The sequence below is a fragment of the Mixophyes fleayi genome, chromosome 6, assembly GCF_038048845.1.
Source record: "Mixophyes fleayi isolate aMixFle1 chromosome 6, aMixFle1.hap1, whole genome shotgun sequence".
NCBI lineage: Eukaryota > Metazoa > Chordata > Amphibia > Anura > Limnodynastidae > Mixophyes > Mixophyes fleayi.
The window spans coordinates 127165664-127187982 of record NC_134407.1 but is presented as its reverse complement, the minus strand read 5'-3'; the positions used below and the strand labels follow the sequence as shown (position 1 = coordinate 127187982).

The 22319-nt window shown below is 44.5% G+C and overlaps 1 pseudogene; it reads right to left on the bottom strand.

Annotated features, from left to right (window-relative positions):
* Nucleotides 1–1765: 1765 nt before the first annotated feature.
* Nucleotides 1766–22096, bottom strand: LOC142095353 (adenosine 3'-phospho 5'-phosphosulfate transporter 2-like; annotated as a pseudogene).
* Between the last annotated feature and the right edge of the window lie 223 nt (nucleotides 22097–22319).

Sequence of the window (22319 nt, the reverse complement as noted above, 5' to 3'; positions counted from 1 at the left end):
GGAATTAGTGGCGCTATATAAATAGCTGCTGATGATGATATAAGGAAAACAAGGTAAGAAAGCCCTGCTCTTAGCTACTGATGGTTGCTCTAGCAATCTATTGTGTGCCTAATCTTTGAATTTGTGCAGTAGGGATAAAGGACACTTACGTCTATTTAATTTCAAAATGTCTAACTCTATTCATTCACACCACTGTCCATCCAATGACCTCTGCCTGTTAATTTAATTACATTATTACCTGTCACGGGACGCAGCAGCAGTATGAGGCGTCAAGGTTGCCCTTGCGTCAGAGTGAGTAAACCCCTTCTTGGGGACCGCCTCTGCTGCAAGTCTCAGGCAGTCCCCGTTAAACCGGGGTATGATGAAGCTTACCCTGGGGTAACGATTTTTCTGCCCCCCTCCCTCCCTCTCTCGTGAATATTTATGAGTCCCCTGGTTTGATTCAGAAGGGCAACATTATGGCACAGATTTACCTCACTCCAAAGACAATGCCATCTTTACTTGCACCATTTAACATTGTGCCGTCTCATCATCTTTAAAATGTCTATTAGTGCCGCTCTCCGTAGTTGTCCACTGTTGTCTTAATGAAGGATTTTGTAACTCTGCCACTGGTGCATTTGCTTTCTCCAATTCAATTCTAAAAATAATTAACCATACTTTACGGTGCTCTAACTCCATCACATAGCATAAATCATCATCCATTATATCTCCATCTATACATGTATTCTTTGCCAGGTAAAAAATCTGTCCTCTTAATTTCTCAGAATGTGGACTTTCAATTGCATTGTCAAGACATGTTTTGGGCAACCAAATCATCAACATCATCATTTATTTATATAAACAATATTTATTTATATAGCGCCAGCAGATTCTGTAGCGCTTTACAATTGGAAACAAACAATAATAAAACAATACTAAGTAATACATACATACAGAGAGGTAAGAGAACCCTGCTTGCAAGCTTACAGTCTATGGGACAAACCAAATCTGTATCAAGGTAAGTATTATGTGTTGGAAGGGCAACTATTGGCCTATCATGCTCTTGGCAATCGATGAATACTTTGGCAATGTATTGTGTGCCTAAACGTTTAATTTTTGTACAATGAGTGCAGGCCACATACATCTCTCAGCATTCTCATTTATTTACATATCGACAGTAAATTAAATAAAATTGAATATATTGAAAATAGAAAAGATTAGAATAAAAAGCTTTTTTTGAGGGGTCCAGCTGTATGCTAACCCTCATAAACAGTCTTCTTTTAATATAGATTTCCCTGAATGCCCCTTCAAAATATAAAAGTATTGAAAAATAGAAAAGATTAGAATATATAGCGTTTTTTTGGGGGTGTCCAGCTGCATGCTGACCCTTACAAACAGCCTTCTTTATATATAGATTTCACTGAATGACCCTTCCAAAATAGACAAATATTGAAAGGATTAAAATATAATAATGTATAGCCTTTTGGGGGGTGTTCAACTGCTGCTGAATATCTCATCCAAACACCCAGTTTTTTTCTAAATTATTTCAGTTGTCACTGCCCTGTCACAGGATTACTTTCAGTAGAAAAACTTTCAAGTTTAAAAGAAAGAAATTTGTTTGTTTATTTGGATTCTGCTGCTAATAGTCTGCCAGCAAAATCACTGTTTTTTTTCAAAGAATAAACTAGTTAGTTCAGAAAAATATCTATCTAACTCAGCCTGTATGTTCTGTCTAGTACTATTAGAGATCCCAAATTGGCAGGAGAATCCGAGTCACTACTCAGTTTCACTCGGATCCCCAACGTTGGATTTCGATGAATTTCAGGGAATCTGAACCACTCATTTCTACTGGACAGTGAAGGGTTTTGCAAAAAAACAGGTAGGATAGCACAATGGTCATTGCCTTTCTCCCAGGTGTTACTGTTATAGCAAAAAGAGCTCCAAACAGTTTAATCAAAGCAAGTACAAAAGAAATACCAAATGAGCCAGTGAGGAAGAAAAGGAAGGAATATCCATAAGTCTGAAATGGATTCTTGGAACAGAATGCTATAGTGGGAGTCAATCCACTGGCAGAGGCCGAGTCCAGTAAAATGTAAACAAATCCTATTGTGACGATACTGGTGGTATTATCTGAAGCCCAATGTCAGGCGCCGTCCCCGCTGACGGGGACGGCTGCCTGACTTCCGCTGCGGCTTCCTGTCCCTGCCTGTCGGGCGCATGCGCCCTGTTCCCGTCCCGTTGCCTAGCTACTTTACCACCAGCATGCCGCCCCCTTAGTCCTCCTATCAGCTGCAGCCTCTGCCTCTATTTAAACCTGTCTCTGGCGCCATTAGGGTGCCAAAGTAACATGTTTCATACCCTGAGTTCCTGGTTCTCCTTACTCCAGTTTAACTGAATGTGCTCCCAGTGTTCCTGCTTCCTCATTGTGACCCGGCTTGTCGACCATCCCTCATTCTGTGTGACCCATATTGCTCCGCGACCTCGGCTTGTTGACCATTCCTCTGGATTCTCCCTGGTACCTTGCATTCCCGATTTGGCCTGACCCGGACCGTCTGACCCTTCTACATTGCACCAGCAACTGGCTAGCAGGACCGCGACCTGCGTACCCTGTGCAGCGAAGTCCAAACCTCCTTGCGGGGGTCCCTGGCGAATACCAGGGGTACGTTAGACTCCGTACCTGTTAGTTCAGTAGCGCTAATACCGGTTAGTGTCCTGCTGTTGTTTTCCTCAAAAGGCTAACGGCCTGACACCCAATTGCCGAGTAGATATCCAGCAAGTAGTCAAACGTTTGCCGGGCCGGTACACAAGCAGGTTGTCAGATGTTTGTTGGGTCAGTACACAAGCAGGTTGTCAGATGTTTGTCGGGTCGGTACACAAACAGATAGTCAGATGTTTGTTGGGCCGGTTCACAAGCAGGTTGTCAGATGTTTGTCGGGTCGGTACACAGATAGTCAGATGTTTGTTGGGCCGGTTCACAAGCAGGTTGTCAGATGTTTGTCGGGTCGGTACACAAACAGATAGTCAGATGTTTGTCGGGCCGATACACAAGCAGGTTGTCAGATGTTTGTCGGGTCGGTACACAAACAGGTAGTCAGATGTTTGTTGGGCCGGTTCACAAGCAGGTTGTCAGATGTTTGTCGGGTCGGTACACAAACAGGTAGTCAGATGTTTGTTGGGCCGGTTCACAAGCAGGTTGTCAGATGTTTGTCGGGTCGGTACACAAACAGGTAGTCAGATGTTTGTTGGGCCGGTTCACAAGCAGGTTGTCAGATGTTTGTCGGGCTGATACAAAAGCAAGTTGTCAGATGTTTGTCGGGCCGATACACAAGCAGGTTGTCAGATGTTTGTCGGGTTGGTACACAAACAGGTAGTCAGATGTTTGTTGGGCCGATACACAAGCAGGTTGTCAGATGTTTGTCGGGTCGGTACACAAACAGGTAGTCAGATGTTTGCTGGGTAGGTAAACAAGTAAGTAGTCAGATGTTTCCTGGGTTGGTACACATGCGTATAGTAGGACTTTTGACCGGTCAGTATACAAGCAGGTAGTCACAGATGCAAGGAAGTGTAGCAAGTAGTAGGTGCTGAGCAGGCAGAATACTCAAGCATGTGTCGGATCCAGGAACTACATATTATAGGCCCAAACAAGAAACAGGATCCCAGATGGTTTCTCCTTTTATAATGGCAAATCTAAGGGCAAGTTTACGAATACACAGACCGCTTGTGGTCAGAGGTGCAAATATCAGAGTAATTCCATACACCTGGGGAATATGATACAGAACCATTTCTGAATTAGATCCATTGTACATCTTCATAAACTGCAGACTGTTGAGGCTTCACTGTCATTGCACCAAATTCCACTCACTCGTTAAGACTTAATATTTACTTACTGTGGCAAAGAGGGTTATTTGCCATACCTGTCCTGCATAGGGAAAGGTATAATCCCAGAGAGTTTGCAGGTACAGCCTGTAGACAGGACTAAATACCCTCTTAGTCTTTCCCACAGCACACAGACACACAGGTGCACAACATAGGTGTGATTGCTGTGGTGTATTTGTGTGTATAGAAGAATTGTGGGATATGGTGGGCGAGGTTTCCGATGGTGACAAGCAGACGGATGATAGTGAGGGACTGTGGGCTGAGATAGTGTGTCAGGAAGCCATGGATTATTTATATTTGTGATGTGCTGTTTTATGTTGCAAATAAAACAGCTATTGCTTAAGAAGCCTGGAGTAGAGAGTCTTTATTTGGTGATTTCTACATTTCTTACAATAAATAAAGACACTGACACCGGAAATTTCTTGGCGTGTGTGTGTCATACTAGCCAACTTTTCCTTGTTGTCTTCAGGGAGATCCCGGGGTAGGTGGGCATGCGGGGGCGGGGCTTGACTAATTGCATCATTTTGGCCCCGACCCCTAAATGATTGTCACAATTTTGTTAGAGCAGGGGGCCGAGCTAAGATGATACAATATTTGCGTCATTAAGCCCCACCTTCCTCCACTTATCTATTGCGAGGCGAGAACCGGGAGGTTGCCTTGCTCTCCCGGGAGGTCTCCCAGAAATGGACATTCCGGGAGGGTAGGCAACTATGCGTTAAAGAAAAGCAGCTAATGAATCTCTAGAGACTGAAGTGTCTTTTACATTTCTGTCTCCATTACTGAAGTCATGTTGTCTTACCAGTCAGTCTTTGATTAAATCTTGGATCTCCATGAAAATGGCCACCTCCATAGGCATCAATATATGGACAAAGGACACAATTTCTGAACAGTGTCATCATGCCACAGATGGCAAAGCCAACCACGTCTTGTACTTGCTCAGCATCAGGGAGAATGCCAGACTCTTCAGGCAGCCGGATGATCGACAGGGACTGTGCGCTGAGACAGTGTGTCAGGAAGCCATGGATTATTTATGTTTGTGATGTGCTGTTTTCTGCTGCAAATAAAACAGCTACTGCTTAAGAAGCCTGGAGCAAGGAGTCTTTATTTGGTGATTTCTACAAAGTGGTGTCATCATGGGATCTTAAAAGGACAGCCAAAAACACAGCTGTCCACCCAGCCATCCAGACAACAAAAGATAAGTTTGACTTACAGAGAAAAAAAAAGTTTTGTGTGTTTTCTCTGTTTTCCTATTGTTTGTTTTGTTCCTCCTTGGAGGTAAAATGTAGCACGGTGCTGCTAGTTAAGACATTTGAAAAAGTGTTTTTGTGTGTGTGTGTGCATATCTTTCTCTGTTGTGACAAAGGGAGGCATTTATCTGACAATATGCAAAGAAAACATACAAGCAGAGTAAGACATTGGCGCAGTTATGCACCTAGATTCAGGTTAAACCAAGTAAAGATTTATGTGTAGTTTAAAGTTGGTTAACTTACATGATTTAAAAGCTGCTTCCTCTCAGCAAACAGACAGGGTGTGTCTGTTAGTTGAAACAGAGCCAGTGATGGGCGTTTTCTCTTAAAGAGAAGGTGGGTGTGTCACCTGTCCATCAAGCCAAGGCTGGGGGAGGAGTATCATGTATAAAAGCTTGTTTGTGCCATTTGTTCACTGAGACCAACGCTGGGAAAGCGAACTGGTCCTGAGAGAGAGCTGGTCTATGTATAGCTAGCGTTTAGGGTCTCCATGATTGCTGTGCAAGTATACGGTGTCAAAACATTTACCATCCTGACAATAAAACTACATAAAAAGGAAGAAGTTGTTTGCGTGTGCTTCTGCAGTAGCGGGCTCTTACCACACTGTTTATTTTGTTCCTCCTAAAATGTAGCAGCTGCTGCTAGCTAAGACATTACTTCTTAAGCTGACATTTAAAAAAAAAAAACGTTTTTTTTTGTTTCTTTTGTTGTTGTTTTTTTCCATTTGCTTGTCAGTGTATGTTAGGAAAGCACAGTTTCACTACTGCATCAGATCAAATAGCAGGACAGAGGAAATCCTCAGAGCGTTAACTAATGTGGCAGCCACACAGCAGGCCCAGCAGGGCCTAATGTTAACCGTCGCTGAGGCTCAGGTGGACAGTAACAGACTGTTGTGGGTGGAGCTCAGTCAGCTTAGACAAAGAGAGCATGAACCCGCTGTCTTGCAAAAGATGACCTCCTCGGATGACGTTGAGGCGTTTTTTTATTGTTTGAAATGACAGTGACATGTCTGAAGTGGCTAACAGGTGAATGAGTAGAGAAACTGTCTCTTTATTTGACAGGTGAAGTCCAATGGGCCTATATGGATGTACCCGAGGACCAGGCAACGGACTTTCAGCAACTAAAGGCTGCCATTTTGGCGTGGATAGGGTAACAGGGCCCAAGAAGGCGCAATGGTTCCATGACTAACGGTATAAACCAGGATCTGCAATGCCTACCCAGCTAGCAGACCTGGCAAGGTTAACAAAAAGTTGGTTGAAGCCCGACTGTAATTTATCAATCAGAATGTTAGAAATCCTGACTATCGAATCTTGTGAGCGAAACCTAGGTCGGGAATTACAGAGATGGGTTCTACAGACCACCCCCCAGTCATTTGAGGAGCTTGTGACAGCTATTGACGGGTATTATTAAGCTGTCGAAAAATATGGGCCGGCAGCTGGGAAGGTTGCCAAGCCAGACTTCAGGCCGAAACCAACACCAGAGGTGGAAGCAGACCGCAGGGCTATGGACCGGACAGCTGAGACAGTTGCCAGGTCGGACTTCAGGCTAAAATCAACACCAGAGGTTGGGACAGATCACAAAGTGACCCCAGCAAAGTGTTTTGAGTGTGGCGAGCAGGGGCACTTCCGAAGATATTGTCCCAATCGTCCAGAACCGATGGATTGCTCGGTGGTATGACTAGACCCCAGGTTTCCTGCTTGTTTCATCATGTCCTCGTCCACGGGGAATCCACTGCTGTTTCGGTTGACCTTCCTAATACGGCAACTAGCGGTGTTAGCGTTGGTGGGCTCAGGGAGTGAAATCACCTTTGGTATCCGGTACTGTGGTTTCAGAAGGCCTGTCGACTCGGCTAGCGTCAGTGAAAGTCCTGTGTATGCACGGGATCACTGAGCAATATGACCGTGTCAATCATCCCATTACTGTAAAGGGACGAACAGTGCAGGTGATAGCAGCAATAGCCCCAAGGCTGCCATACCCCCTTTTTCTGGGGCGAGACTTTCCCCTGTTGCAGGAAATTATAGCCAAACAGATCAGTCAGGACATGGCGGCAACTGAGTCACTGGCCGGACCTCCGATCCTACTTGATTCTGTCTTTCACACCCCGGAATTAGAGATAGAGACCGAGAAGTCGCAATACCTGGAGCCTGAATACCAGGCTTTGGCTGCAACTAAGTCGACGTCATGTTCCAGAAGACGGGAGAAGAAAGTCCTAGCTGTAAAAAGTCAAGAGGGAACAGAGGCCCTGCCAGAGAGTGAAGATTGGTCACCAATATCCAGGACTGTGTCGCTTCAGGACTTTGCTAGGGATCAACTTAATGATAGCACTTTGGAAAATGCTTATATATATGTGGTGGAAGTGAATGGAGTGTGGAAGACCGAGAGACCAGCCTGGGGAGTACCTTATTTTCTAATAAAAGGGAATCTGTTGTATAGGGTGGCAGTGGTACAGGAGAAAACAGTTCATCAACTCTTGGTGCCACAGGTACATGTTCCTTTGGTACTAACAACTGTCCATACAAACATTTAGGGGGAGCATCTGGGAGAGGAGAAGACTCTAAATTGAGTGCTCCTGTGGTTTTACTGGCCGGGAATCCGTATGGCAGTCAAGAGATACTGTCAAGTCTGCCCAGTGTGCCAGCGGATGGCCCCTAAACCAGACTATCGAGTTCCCCTTGTACCTCTTCCTATAATTCCAGTTCCATTCGAGGGAATTGTCATGGACTTAGTGGGTCCCTTGGAAAAGTCTGTCCGAGGGCATCAATATGTATTAGTAGTGCTTAAATATGCTACACGATACCCTGTGGAAATTCCACTAAGGAATATTAAATCAAGCACTATTGCGAAAGAGTTACTGTTAATGTATACTTGACTGGGAATCCCGAAAAATATCCTAACAAATCAGGGAACTTCCTTCATGTCAGGATTATTGAAGGAGTTATGCAAATTGCTAGCGGTACAAAGACTGCAGACCTTGGTTTATCATCCGCAAACCGAGGGGTTGGTCAAGCGGTTTAATAGGACCCTAAAGCAAATGATTAGACATGCTGTAGCTCAGGATAAAAGAGATTGAGAGACCCTATTACCCTATCTCATGTTTGCAATAAGGGAGGTGCCTAAGGCATCAATTGGGATTAGTCCCTTTGAGCTTTTGTTTGGGAGACAACCCCGCAGAGTTCTAGATATCCTAAAAGGAAATGTGTAACAACAGGATCCCAAAGAACCAAATATAGTATAATTTGGAGCCCAATGATATTATCGACTACAACAGATCGGCCCATTGGTACAACAACATCTGACGGAAGTGCAGGGACGGCAAAAGAAGGGTTATGATAGCCAAGCTGCCCTACGCACCTTTAACCCAGATGACAGGGTGCTCGTCCTAGTACCAACTCAGCAAAGCAAGTTGTATGCACATTGGCAAGGCCCTTATGAGGTAATAGAGCCCATAGGGCAAGTAAATTACTGAGTGTGGCAGCTCGGTAGACAGCGAAAAGAGCAAGTCTATCATGTCAACTGTGGGTGGAGAAAATTCCCACATTAACATTGTCAGCAGTAAAAACAGAGGACTGCATATTCCCGGTAGAGTCTTCTCTGAGACCGTCTCAGAGACAATAGGCCTTAGAAATGGTAGCTCAAAATAAGAATGTTTTTTGGCTATGCCAGGGTGTACCAAAATAATTGAACACAATATTGTCACTCCACCAGGAGTGATAGTTAACCAGCGGCTATATAGTATACCTAAGGCAAGAAGGGCTGCAGTAAAGCGAGAGGCGGAGGACATGCTGTAACTTGGAATAGTGGAGGAGTTCAACATAGGCCAGGGGATCTGCATAATAATGCTGACGACCTGTCACGGAGACATGCGTTCCCCAGGTTCACCGATTAGCCTGATTTGTTGAAGCCAGAGAAGAGGGAGGTGGCAAAAAGGAAATTTTTGCTAAGAAAAGTATCCACTTCACCAAGTATTGCAAAGCTAAGGGGAAGAGTATGTGGAAAAGAGGGTTATTTGCTACACCTTTCCTGCATAGGGAAAGGTAAAATCCTACAGAGTTTGCAGGTACAGTCTGCAGACAGCACACAGACATACAGGTGCACAACATGAGTGTGATTGCTGTGGCGTGTGTGTGTATAAAAGGATTGTGGGATATGGTGGGCGGGGTTTCCGATGCTGACAAGCAGCCGGATGATAGTGAGGGACTGTGGGCTGAGATAGTGTGTCAGGAAGCCATGGATTATTTATGTATGTGATGTGCTGTTTTATGTTGCAAACAAAACAGCTATTGCTTGAGAAGCCTGGAGCAAGAAGTCTTTATTTGTTGATTTCTACAAAGTGGTAATAAATAAAGTTGAGTTTATGACAAGCAAGACATGGTGGTGAAGAAGGCAAATTACAAGTAAGCTACAACTAACAGTAGTAACCAAACAGTATATGGCCATCTGGCACTAACCACTGGTAAGAGGATAAAATCCTTTATGATTGGCTGGTCCTAAATCTGCGGAAGAACCATATGAATTAGTCACCAACTTGCAAATGGCTTCCTGTAAATGCTGTAGATCTTTAATGGCCTGCAGCCCACCACCAAGTGACCTAACTACCCCCCCAACATCCAGTAGGACTACTCTAAGAAAATCCACAGACCCTCTCTTGTAAAGTGTACACCATCCACCCCATACAAGTCTCTGATCCATTGTAATTAAAGGGAGATAAATGCCCAAACCACCTAGCAATATGAAAATTAGGTGCAGTTGTGCACCCATTGATGTCTGGATGCCAAGTACACACAAGTGGTCGACCTCCCATATCCTTATCTTTTCCTTGTGTGGTACCTGGAAGAAAAAAAAAAACAATTGCACATCAAAGTTCTGCCACAGCCGTCCATTTACCATCCGCCACCTGTTTACCAGACAGGTGGTACTGGAAACCAAACGGGGTGGGTTGAGAGAGTAAGGGGTGTGGGAACCCATGTGAAGGTAAAAACACATAAAACCCTGAAGGCACATAGCTAATCAGGCTTTGAACCAAGGAGAAAATAAAAAGAAATCTCTTTATATTTTCGCTTAAAGTGACAAGCAGCAAAGCCTTGGGTTACCGAAGGAAGGAAAGCACCCTTTATTTCCATGGCCGTATGTAAGTTTTGTAGGCATCGGACTTACATCTACCCAGGGATTTTCTGGCTGCAATGGAAGCTCCTGCCTGGACTTCAGCAGTAGCCGACCAAAACCTGAAGGAAAGGGTGCCATGAAGAGTTGGATCTAGATCCGCAAATTCAGGGAACGTTTAAATGAAGCACTGAATTGTAATGTAGCAAGGAAGCATCCATTGGCATATGCAAAGTATAGATATCATTGCATAATATTTCCGCAAAATAGAAATCAGTCCAATTAGCCTTGGACGACGGGGAATATGGACTACAAAGCCCAATAAGGGAGCCATAGAATACACTCATTGGCCTTTGGGTTAAATGCTAAATCTGAGTCTATATATAACAGCCCCACAATAGTCTCAGTTTTGTGGACTAGGAATGCCTCATAATCAGTGAGTTATTAAGCAGACGGGTAGGTATGACAAATCGGCCCACCCTCGTAAAATGAGCCACATAACCTAATGTTCCTATCTCCGATATCAAAACTTTAAAATATATGTTATAAAGGAATGATGTTAAATGTCCATATAAAGTTGTCGGGATGCATCCACATAATGGAAGTGTGAGCCTTGCAATATACTTAAAGGAAAGTACAGATTAATTATCAAGGAATAAAATAAAAAGGTACGCATGTAAATGTCAGCATATGAAACATTCTACTCAAAACATCTGAGTGCTAATGCTGTAATAGTGCCCTTATATAGGAAACGTAATCTCATTGCTAGTAAGCATGGTGATTCTGCTGGGTCTCATAAATACCAACCGATTTCTACATAAACTGGGTTGGACACTGAGCATAACCAAAAGCAGTCACCAAACGACATATACCGTAGACTGTCGTGGGTTCTGTTTTTAGGTAGACTGCTGCAATACAAAAGGCCAGGCAGCCAAGTTGTGGCAATACTGATAAGCCACTATCCAGATAACCATCATTAGAGATGTAATTGACACTTATCCATGGCACCACCCTGCAACTCAAATTGTGCGGCAGTGTTCCTATTGAGGATTGCTGCTATCCAGCAGGACAGGTGGGCATGTAATAGCCTCAACAGTCTAATCGGGCCGGGGCAACATCTTAAGAGCCGGAACTATATTATGTGAACCGCGTTTTGTGTACAGAAAAATGCAATGTGTGCGTCACACTCACTGGGTGCTTGTAGGCCAGACATGTCAAAATCATGTCCAAGGGCCGCATGTGGCCCAAACGCATATATTTTGCTGCCCAGCCAGAGCCCAAAAAAAAAATGCTTCTCTGACATCCTCCTTCCCTCTTCCTTTCACACTGAATGTCGGGCGTGATGTTATCGCTCCCGACATTTGCAGTGAGGAGCACAGAGAAAGGAGCCACAAGAAGAAGAGAAGAAAAGAGAAGAAAAGAAAACAGAAGAGAAGAAAGAAAACAATAGAAAGGTAACTGAAGGGGAGCAAAAGCAGCATGGATGGTGCAGTGTGAAACAAGGGACTGGTGAAGGGGAGCAAAAGCAGCATGGATGGCACATTGTCAAGAAACGGGAAGAAGACATTAAACTTTATTTTAGTTTTTTTCTTAATAATAAATCTTACAAAATTGCATATGAGACTTTTTCTTTTTCTTGAAATACACATAATCTTAGACTTTGATTATTTGGCACAATTGGGGTTTTGAGTTTAACATTCCTGATGTAGACGGTCCTGTGTCCATCGCGTCCTCTGCTCCCGTCCGTCGCCTTGAATGGTGTTGTTCATTGTCCACTGCCCCACAATACCTGCTGTGAAGATTGTCTGAAATTCCTCCTCACCCTGTAGCATCTGTGGTACTGAAATGGGAAACATGTTAGGTCCCGACAATGTGTGCTCCTGCAATCTGTTGGAGCCCAATCACTGAGGCTGGGTGACCCGTGGCACACATGCAGCCACGAAAAACCGAGGGGCAGCTGTTCATGGTGGAATAAAAGGGATGGGGTCTGTCTGCGTCACCAGAAAGCAGCCTGTGCTGTGAATGTGGGCGGGGAGATTTATGAGAGGGAAGGTGCTGCACAGGCGGGTGGGCTGCCTGTGCTACTGGTAATATGGGAGGCGACATTTATATATGTGGCCGTATGTGCTTGTACAGGTGGCTGGTTAGTAGGGCACTGCTGCTACGGGGACTGGTAGGAGTCTACAGTGGGGAGCATGCAATGCCCCTTATACTGGGAGACTGGTAGGATACTGCAGAGAGAGGATGGGGATCCCCCTCCGCCCTTAGCTTATGTGCGGCTGCCGCGCAGGCCGTTTTGAAAAGGGGACAGGTCACGGGCTCGCTCCGGAGCACATGATTTTATACCCCTCGTTACGACCGATGAGAGATTAGCAAATGTCACGCCCGATATCCAGCCACGGCGGTGAATGAGTGGAATGTGTGAGGTGTGGCCTGCAGGATCGGGTCAGGTAAAAGCGAGAAGAAAAATGAAGATAAATGGAATGTAGATAGGGATAAAAGACAGGGAAAGTAAAAAGAGTGGAGTCAGGAAAGGAAATGAAAGGCTGGCAAGGTAAAAGAATTTAACCACAGGGAGGTGTTAGAGAGGGTTAGGAGGAGGTAGAGCAGTAGATATAAGAGGCGTAGTGAAAAAACAGCAAACTAGAAGGAATAGCAGCCACTGCTGTAGATGCCTGAAAACAGTTTTTGTGCTCTATAGTGAGCCGGAGCACAGTTTTTCTGCTCCACAGATTTCCTGCTGTTAAAGAGACACAGTAACCCTCGGACGGAGCCTTCATAGTGCGGCTAACACTTCCATTGGAGCCTATTGTTAGAGGCACCGCCGCGGCTCGCTGTGCTGTCTGCTTGTGTCCCGGCAGTCTCCATGACGACCGCGACGTCACTTCCGGTTCTTACCCCAGCCGTTGCTAAGGCAAAGGTCGAGACGCTCAGCTCATGTACCGCCATGTCCCGGCAGGATGGGCAGCCGGGCGCGTGAGCAAATGAGTTACATTAATTATGAGCCTCCTGTGCTGATTTCTTCCTGCTGTGCCTCCTAGTCTGTGATTGGCCCTTTCATGTATTTAATGCATGGAGAAGCCCTCCATGCCGGTTATAGCATTCACGGTCAGTATTGTTTGCTGACCTGCTCTGTCTTCTGACATTTTCGATTGATCTCCTGTTGTGGCCCTGCCTGAACTTTTGGACCTTGCCTGATTGCCTGTAGCCCTGACCTTTTGCCTGAATATTGGACTTCGCCATTTTGCTTGTGATTCAGACCTTTGCTTGAATATTGGACTTGCTTGTTTGCTACCTGCCCTGATCTCTGGCCTGTACCCTGACCTTCCTCTTTGCTACGGATCCGTGACCTTGGCCTGTCCCCATTTTTCCTGTCTCCAGCCTTCCAGGTTCTCTACCTGGAACCGCGGTTATTCTGATAAACCTCTACTACCATAGAGATAAGTCCTAAAGGCATCTGAGTACCTGCGAACGTGAATAGTTCTACAGGAAAGGCAGCTGCTAAAGGTGAAGACCTCTACTAGTCCAGTTCTAATGACTTATCAATAGCTGTGGTCCTAACACCTATTTGCTGGGACTAGAGCAAACATCTATGTGTCAGGATGTTCTGCTTATGGCCTCACTTGTCATAGCTGGACATTTCCTATTGCAGCATCAGCACAAAGGGTAAGGGAGATATGTAGCACACCTGTTACATTGAAGTTTGCCACAATTGTACTATCAGCCAGTGTAAACCATATGAGACCAATGCTCATACATGTAGCCGCAGTCACATTCACAGCATTATATTGCTATACTTGAATAAACACTCCTCCAATCATGACAGGGATCCGTTTACAGCATTTAAAAATAATACAGAAGTGGAAGTTGCTCAATCAATTTATAGGCTCACAGCAGGTGCTTGAAAGGGTGGGGTTAACCTGAAAGGAACAAACACCGGGAAAAATCTCCCAGCACACTGCTATAGCCAGCAAAAGAGCTGCCATTTCTACTTGTATATAAAAATGCAAAAGTCTCAGTTGCACACATTTGCAAATGTATGTAAAGCCACCCGCCACTCCGCAGCGCTTTTGCTAATAGGGTGGTCGTAACTCTAAACTGTGAGAGTCCCATATATTTGGGCCATGCATATATGTGTTTTTAAATTGAGAGCTAACTTACCAAGACGTACCCCAGAAGCCTCCAAATGGCAATACAGAACCAGTACTCCCCATCAGCTACTGATAATAACCTGATAATTCAGATAAGCAAGAGAAATGTTTGAAAGACCCATTCTTCCCACAGTGAGAAAAGCCATTATAATGTAGGTTTATGCAGGTAATCTTTAGAGATGAGCGCACTCGGATTTCGTGAATCCGAGCCCACCCGAACGTTTCCGATCCGAGTCGGATCCGAGACAGATCCGGGTATTGGCGCCAAATGAAAGCTTGAAACCGAGGCTCGGGGTCATAATCCCGCTGTCGGATCTCGCGATACTCGGATCCTATAAATTCCCCGCTAGTCGCCGCCATCTTCACTCGGGCATTGATCAGGGTAGAGGGAGGGTGTGTTAGGTGGTCCTCTGTCCTGGTAGATCTCGTGCTGTGCTGTTTAGTTCTGTGCTGTGCTGTGCTGTGTTGTGTTCTGCAGTATCAGTCCAGTGGTGCTGTGTGCTGTGCTCTGTCAATTTTGAGTTCAGTGGTGCTGCTGGGTCCTGTGCTGTGTCCTGTTCAGTCCAGTGGTGCTGTGTCCTGTGCTCTGTGCTTCTAAGGGCATAGTTATTTCCCCATTATTCCCAAGTGTTTAAAAAATGTAAAAAAAAGTTATAAAAAGAAATACAAAAAAAAATTTAAAAAAAAAATTAATTACAACCAAATTTGCAAAACCAATCCTGCAGTATAAGCCCATTGGTACTGCAATATTACCAAGTTCACACATTCAGCAGTAAAAGTCCAGTGGTACTGCAATATTACAAAGTTCACACACTCTGCAGTATCAGTTCAGTGGTGCTGTGTGCTGTGCTCTGTCAATTTTGAGTTCAGTGGTGCTGCTGGGTCCTGTGCTGTGTCCTGTTCAGTCCAGTGGTGCTGTGTCCTGTGCCCTGTGCTTCTAAGGGCATAGTTATTTCCCCATTATTCCCCAGTATTTAAAAAAAATTATAAAAAAAAATGTGAATTTTTTTTTTAAAAAAAAGTAATTAGAACAAAATTTGCAAAACCAATCCAGCAGTATAAGTCCATTGGTACTGCAATATTACCAAGTTCACACATTCTGCAGTATCTTGTGCTACATATAATGGAGACAAAAAATTTGGAGGATAAAGTAGGGAAAGATCAAGACCCACTTCCTCCTAATGCTGAAGCTGCTGCCACTAGTCATGACATAGACGATGAAATGCCATCAACGTCGTCTGGCAAGCCCGATGCCCAATCTCCTAGTACAGGGCATGTAAAATCCAAAAAGCCCAAGTTCTCAGAAAGTAGCAAAAAGAGAAACTTAAAATCATCTGCGGAGAAACGTAAAGTTGCCAATATGCCATTTACGACACGAAGTGGCAGGGAATGGCTTAGGCCCTGGCCCGTGTTCATGACTAGTGGTTCAGCTTCACCCAAGGATCTTAGCCCTCCTCCTCCTCCCCCCCTCTACAAAAAATTTAAGAGAGTTATGCTGTCAGCAACAAAACAGCAAACAACTCTGCCTTCTAAAGAGAAATTATCACAAATCCCCAAGGCGAGTCCAAGGGTGTTGGTGGTTGTCAAGCCTGACCTTCTCATCACTGTACGGAAGAGGTGGCTCGGGAGGAGGCTATTGATGATGTAGCTGGCACTGTGGAGGAACTTGATGATGAGGATGGTGATGTGGTTATTGAAAATGAGGCACCAGGGGGGGAAACAGCTGATGTCCATGGGATGAAAAAGCCCATCGTCATGCCTGGTCAGAAGACCAAAAAATGCACCTCTTCGGTCTGGAGTTATTTTTATCCAAATCCGGACAACCAATGTATGGCCATATGTAGCTTATGTAAAGCTCAAATAAGCAGGGGTAAGGATCTTGGCCACCTAGGGACATCCTCCCTTATACGTCACCTGAATAACCTTCATAGTTCAGTGGTTAGTTCAGGAACTGGGGCTAGGACCGTCATCGGTACAGGGACACCTAAATCCCGTGGTCCAGCTGGATACACACCAGCAACACCCTCCTCGTCAACTTCCTCCACGATCTCCATCAGATTCAGTCCTGCAGCCCAAGTCAGCAGCCAGACTGAGTCCTCTCCAATACGGGATTCATCTGAGGAATCCTGCAGCGGTACGCCTACTACTGCCACTGCTGCTGTTGCTGCTGTTAGTCGGTCATCTTCCCAGAAGAGAAGTCGTAAGACCGCTAAGTCTTTCACAAAACAATTGACCGTCCAACAGTCGTTTGCCATGACCACAAAATACGATAGTAGTCACCCTATTGCAAAGCGTATAACTGCGGCTGTAACTGCAATGTTGGTGTTAGACGTGCGCCCGGTGTCCGCCATCAGTGGAGTGGGATTTAGAGGGTTGATGGAGGTATTGTGTCCCCGGTACCAAATCCCGTCGAGATTCCATTTCACTAGGCAGGCGATACCAAAAATGTACAGAGAAGTACGATCAAGTGTCCTCAGTGCTCTAAAAAATGCGGTTGTACCCACTGTCCACTTAACCACGGACATGTGGACAAGTGGTTCTGGGCAAACGAAGGACTATATGACTGTGACAGCCCACTGGGTAGATGCATCCCCCTCCGCAGCAACAGCTGCATCAGTAGCAGCATCTACAAAATGGCTGCTCGTGCAAAGGCAGACAACATTGTGTATTACAGGCTTTAATAAGAGGCACAACGCTGACAACATATTAGAGAAACTGAGGGAAATTATCTCCCAGTGGCTTACCCCACTTAGACTCTCATGGGGATTTGTGGTGTCAGACAATGCCAGTAACATTGTGCGGGCATTAAATATGGGCAATTTCCAGCACGTCCAATGTTTTGCCCACACCATTAATTTGGTGGTGCAGCATTACCTCAAGAGTGACAGGGGTGTGCAGGAGATGCTTGCGGTGGCGCGCAAAATTGCTGGACACTTTCGGCATTCAGCCAGTGCCTACCGCAGACTAGAGGCACATCAAAAAACCATGAACCTGCCCTGTCATCACCTCAAACAAGAGGTTGTGACGCGCTGGAACTCCACCCTCTATATGCTGCAGAGGATGGAGGAGCAGCAAAAGGCCATTCAGGCCTACACAGCCACCTACGACATAGGCAAAGGAGTGGGGATGCGCCTGAGTCAAGCGCATTGGAGACTGATTTCCGTGTTGTGCAAGGTTCTCCAGCCGTTTGAACTTGCCACACGAGAAGTCAGTTCCGACACTGCCAGCTTGAGTCAGGTCATTCCCCTGATCAGGCTGTTGCAGAAGCAGCTGGAGAAAGTGAGGGAGGAGCTGGTAAACCATTGCGATTACACCAAGCATGTAGCTCTTGTGGATGTAGCCCTTCGTACGCTTTGCCAGGATCCGAGGGTGGTCACTCTTTTAAAGTCAGAGGAATACATTCTGGCCACCGTGCTCGATCCTCGGTTTAAAGCGTATGTTTCCGGCAGACACAAGTCTACAGCGCTGCAAAGACCTGCTGGTCAGGAGATTGTCCTCTGAAGAGGACCGTGACATGCCAACTGCTGCCCACCTTCATTTTCTTCCACATCTATGGCTGCGAGGAAAAAGCTCAGTTTTCCTAAAAGAGCTGCTAGCGGGCATGCTGATAACACTGGTCCGGACTGAAGGACCTGCCAACCATTGCAGACATGTCTACTGTCGCTGCATTGGATGCTGTCACAATTGAAAAAATGGTGGAGGATTATTTTGCTGACACCATCCAAATAGACATGTCAGACAGTCCATATTGTTACTGGCAGGAAAAAAAGGCAGTTTGGAAGCCCCTGTACAAACTGGCTCTATTTTACCTGAGTTGTCCCCCCTCCAGTGTGTACTCGGAAAGAGTTTTTAGTGCAGCGAGGAACCTGGTCAGTGAGCGGCGAAGGAGGTTGCTTCCTCACAACGTTGAAAAAATTATGTTTATAAAAATGAATAATCAATTCCTCAATGAAGTACAGCACTGCCCTCCAGATAGTACAGAGGGATCTGTGGTTGTGGAGTCCAGCGGGGACGAATTGATAATGTGTGAGGAGAAGGAAGTACACACTGTAGGGGGAGAGGAATCAGAGGTTGAGGATGAGGATGACATTTTTCCTCAGTAGAGCCTGTTTAGTTTGTACAGGGAGAGATGAATTGTTTTTTTGGTGTGGGGGCCCAAACAAACCAATCATTTCAGCCACAGTTGTTTTGTAGGCCCTGTCGCTGAAATGATTGGTTTGTTAAAGTGTGCATGTCCTATTTCAACAACATAAGGGTGGGTGCAACTCTTTTTTTGGCATTATGTGACCATTCAACAGTCGTTTGCCATGTTCAAAAAGTAAAACAAAAAATGTCAACAAATTCAAAAAATTAAATTAAAAGTTAAATGCCCTGTCATTATTTAAAACAAGAGGTATTGACGTGCTAGAATTAGTGTAGTGTTAATATGTTAAAAACACTACACTTGGAACTTGGAGGAGGTATTGTGGCCCCGGTACCAAATTTAGTACCGGGGCCACCCCACTACGCAGTCCAGAATTTTTTGGGGGGAATTCAGACCCGTGGAGGGTTTTTTATTAATTATATTGTGGTGACCACTCCTCTACGCAGTTTAGATACATTTTTTGGTGCGATTCAGACCAGTTGATGGTTTTCTTATTATATTGTGGTGACCACTCCTCTACGCAGTCCAGGTACATTATTTGGTGCGATTCATACAAGTTCAGGGTTTTTAAATTATATTGTGGTGACCACTCCTCTACGCAGTCCAGGTACATTTTTTGGTGCGAATCATACAAGTTCAGGGTTTTTAAATTATATTGTGGTGACCACTCCTCTACGCAGTCCAGGTACATTTTTTGGTGCAATTAAGACCAGTTGATGGTTTTCTTATTATATTGTGGTGACCACTCCTCTACGCAGTCCAGGTAAATTTTTTGGTGCGAATCATACAAGTTCAGGGTTTTTAAATTATATTGTGGTGACCACTCCTCTACGCAGTCCAGGTACATTTTTTGGTGCGATTAAGACCAGTTGATGGTTTTCTTATTATATTGTGGTGACCAATCCTCTACGCAGTCCAGGTACATTATTTGGTGCGATTCATACAAGTTCAGGGTTTTTAAATTATATTGTTGTGACCACTCCTCTACGCAGTCCAGGTACATTTTTTGGTGCGAATCATACAAGTTCAGGGTTTTTAAATTATATTGTGGTGACCACTCCTCTACGCAGTCCAGGTACATTTTTTGGTGCGATTAAGACCAGTTGATGGTTTTCTTATTATATTGTGGTGACCACTCCTCTACGCAGTTCAGATACATTATTTGGTGCGATTCATACCAGTTCAGGGTTTTTAAATTATATTGTGGTGACCACTCCTCTACGCAGTCCAGGTACATTATTTGGTGCGATTCATACCAGTTCAGGGTTTTTAAATTATATTGTGGTGACCACTCCTCTACGCAGTCCAGGTACATTTTTTGGTGCGATTCATACAAGTTCAGGGTTTTTAAATTATATTGTGGTGACCACTCCTCTACGCAGTCCAGGTACATTTTTTGGTGCGATTAAGACCAGTTGATGGTTTTCTTATTATATTGTGGGGACCACTCCACTACGCAGTCCAGAAAGATACCTCGTTGCAACGTTTTGGACTAATAACAATATTGTGAGGTATTCAGAATACACTGTAAATTAGTGGAAATGATTGTTATTGAATGTTATTGAGGTTAATAATAGCGTAGGAGTGAAAATAAGCCCAAAAACTTGATTTTTGAACTTTTTATGCTTTTTTCAAAAAAAATCCGAATCCAAAACCTTAAATCCGAACCAAAACCTTTCGGCAGGTGTTTTGCGAAACAAATCCGAACCCAAAACCTCAAGAAAATCCGAATCCAAAACACAAAACACGAGACACCAAAAGTCGCCGGTGCACATCCCTAGTATTCTTTTGCTTGTGCAATCCTTTTTGTCCAAATATGAAGTAAACTCCAAATAGCACTAATGTCAAGTAGAAACCAAATGGTTTAAAACCTTCTACTGAGAATATCAATTCCTATAAATATCAATATATTAAATAAAAAACAAAAACTTCTATAACAGAAATAAAAAATTGCACCAATTTATGGCACTAACTGCTAGCTTGTTGTGCTGTTGGCTTTGATAGCAAGTTTACTGGAAATCTTCTCTGTAAGTATTTCAATTAGTTTATATTTTGTACATGTCTGCATTACAACAATCGCCATTTTCATGTTGGTTTCACTGTTTTTCTGTAGTCGCAATTATGACTAACATCATCTTCTATCTAGCATATGTCACCCCACACATAACTCAAAACCATCTATTTATACTTCCTCCCCAGCACTAACTAAACCAACAATTAATCACACCCAAGTGCTCTACCTGTCAACCTGTGTTCAATGTGCAGAACTTTTTGTAGGGTTAACTTCCTACCTAAGAGATAATACCGAAGGGTTTTCACAGCCCATTTAATAGGGAGGTACTTTTGTTCAACAGTCACATACAGTGTTCCTTTTTTCCTAGGAAAAAAATTGTGACTGTGATACAAGATGGGTTTCTCCTCGTCCTCCACTGTGGGCAGACCTACACCAAAGGAATCAGTCTGCAGACAAAATTTCTTATTGAGATTGAGTGCTTGTAGCACCTGCACTGTACATAGAGCCATTCTTAGGTCCTCCTAGGCAGCTTCTGCTGACTCAGACTAGTTTAGATTGTCTGGACAGGCTTTCTTTAGAAGTTCTGTGAGTGGAGTAGCTCGAAGTTGGCAAAGTTTTCCACAAACAGGCGGTAGTATCCTACCAAGCCAAGAAATATTCTCAGTTGGATTTTTCTCTCTGGGTTGGGCCAGTTCTTCACGGCTTCCACTTTATCAACCTGGGATTTGTCCATCCCCCATCCAACTACATAGCCCAAGAATTTTACTTCTGACATGGCTAATGCACATTTCTCAGGATTGGCAGTAAGGCTTCAGAGATTCTAACACAGCCTCCACTTTGAAAAGATGAGATTCCAAATCCTGTGTGTAGATGACTATGGCATCTAAATATGCAGTAGCATGTGCCATATGTGGCTTTAAGATCTTATCCATAGCCTTCTGGAACATAGCAGACACGTGTTCCATGGAGCCCAAAAGGTAACACCTTATATTGGAATAAGCCATCAGGTGTGGAAAAACAGTTTTGGGCTTGGCAGAGGCTGTCAGAGGTATCTACAAGTACCCCTTTGTGAGGTCGAAGGTTGTCGGATATTCACTTCTGGCTAACTTCTCCACCAATTTGTATGTTCTTGGCATAGAAAAAGTGTCAAACTGGGAGGCCTTATATAAACATATAAAGTCATTGCAAAAGCATATTGTCCTATTGGGTTTCGGGACGAGTACAATATGACTATTCCACTCGCTGGTGGATTCTTCCATAACACCCAGTTGAATTATGTTTTCAGCTTCTCGCTTCACCGCAGCCCATCTAGCCTCGGGTATACGATATGACCATTACTTAACTACAACCCCAGAGGGTGTGATTATATCATGTTCTAAAAGAGTGGTACACCCAGGAATAGGAGAAAAGACATCCTTGTTTCAAGCCACCATCACTACCTGTAAAGAAACTTACCCGATCCACACTCCTGCTCCATTCTGACAGGTGTGCGGGACTTCCGGATATCGGCACTGGCAATCATGTGACCTCCAGTGGGGAATTCAAACTTCCCCTTCCTATTTAAAGAACGCTCTGACACTTGCATGGTGTCAGAGCAACAGGTTACCCAACATCTGACTTCCCTGAGCCTTGGTACGTTTCTCCCTGTGATTTCTGCTTGTGTACTGCTGACACCTGATTTAGGTGATATTTGACTACTCCTCCGGATCATCCCTGCGTACTGCTGTGCTTGTATGTGTCTGATCCTGTACATGTTCCTGGCCAGCTGAACTCAGCACATCTCTTCTGAGATTGTTGCAGGTACTTCT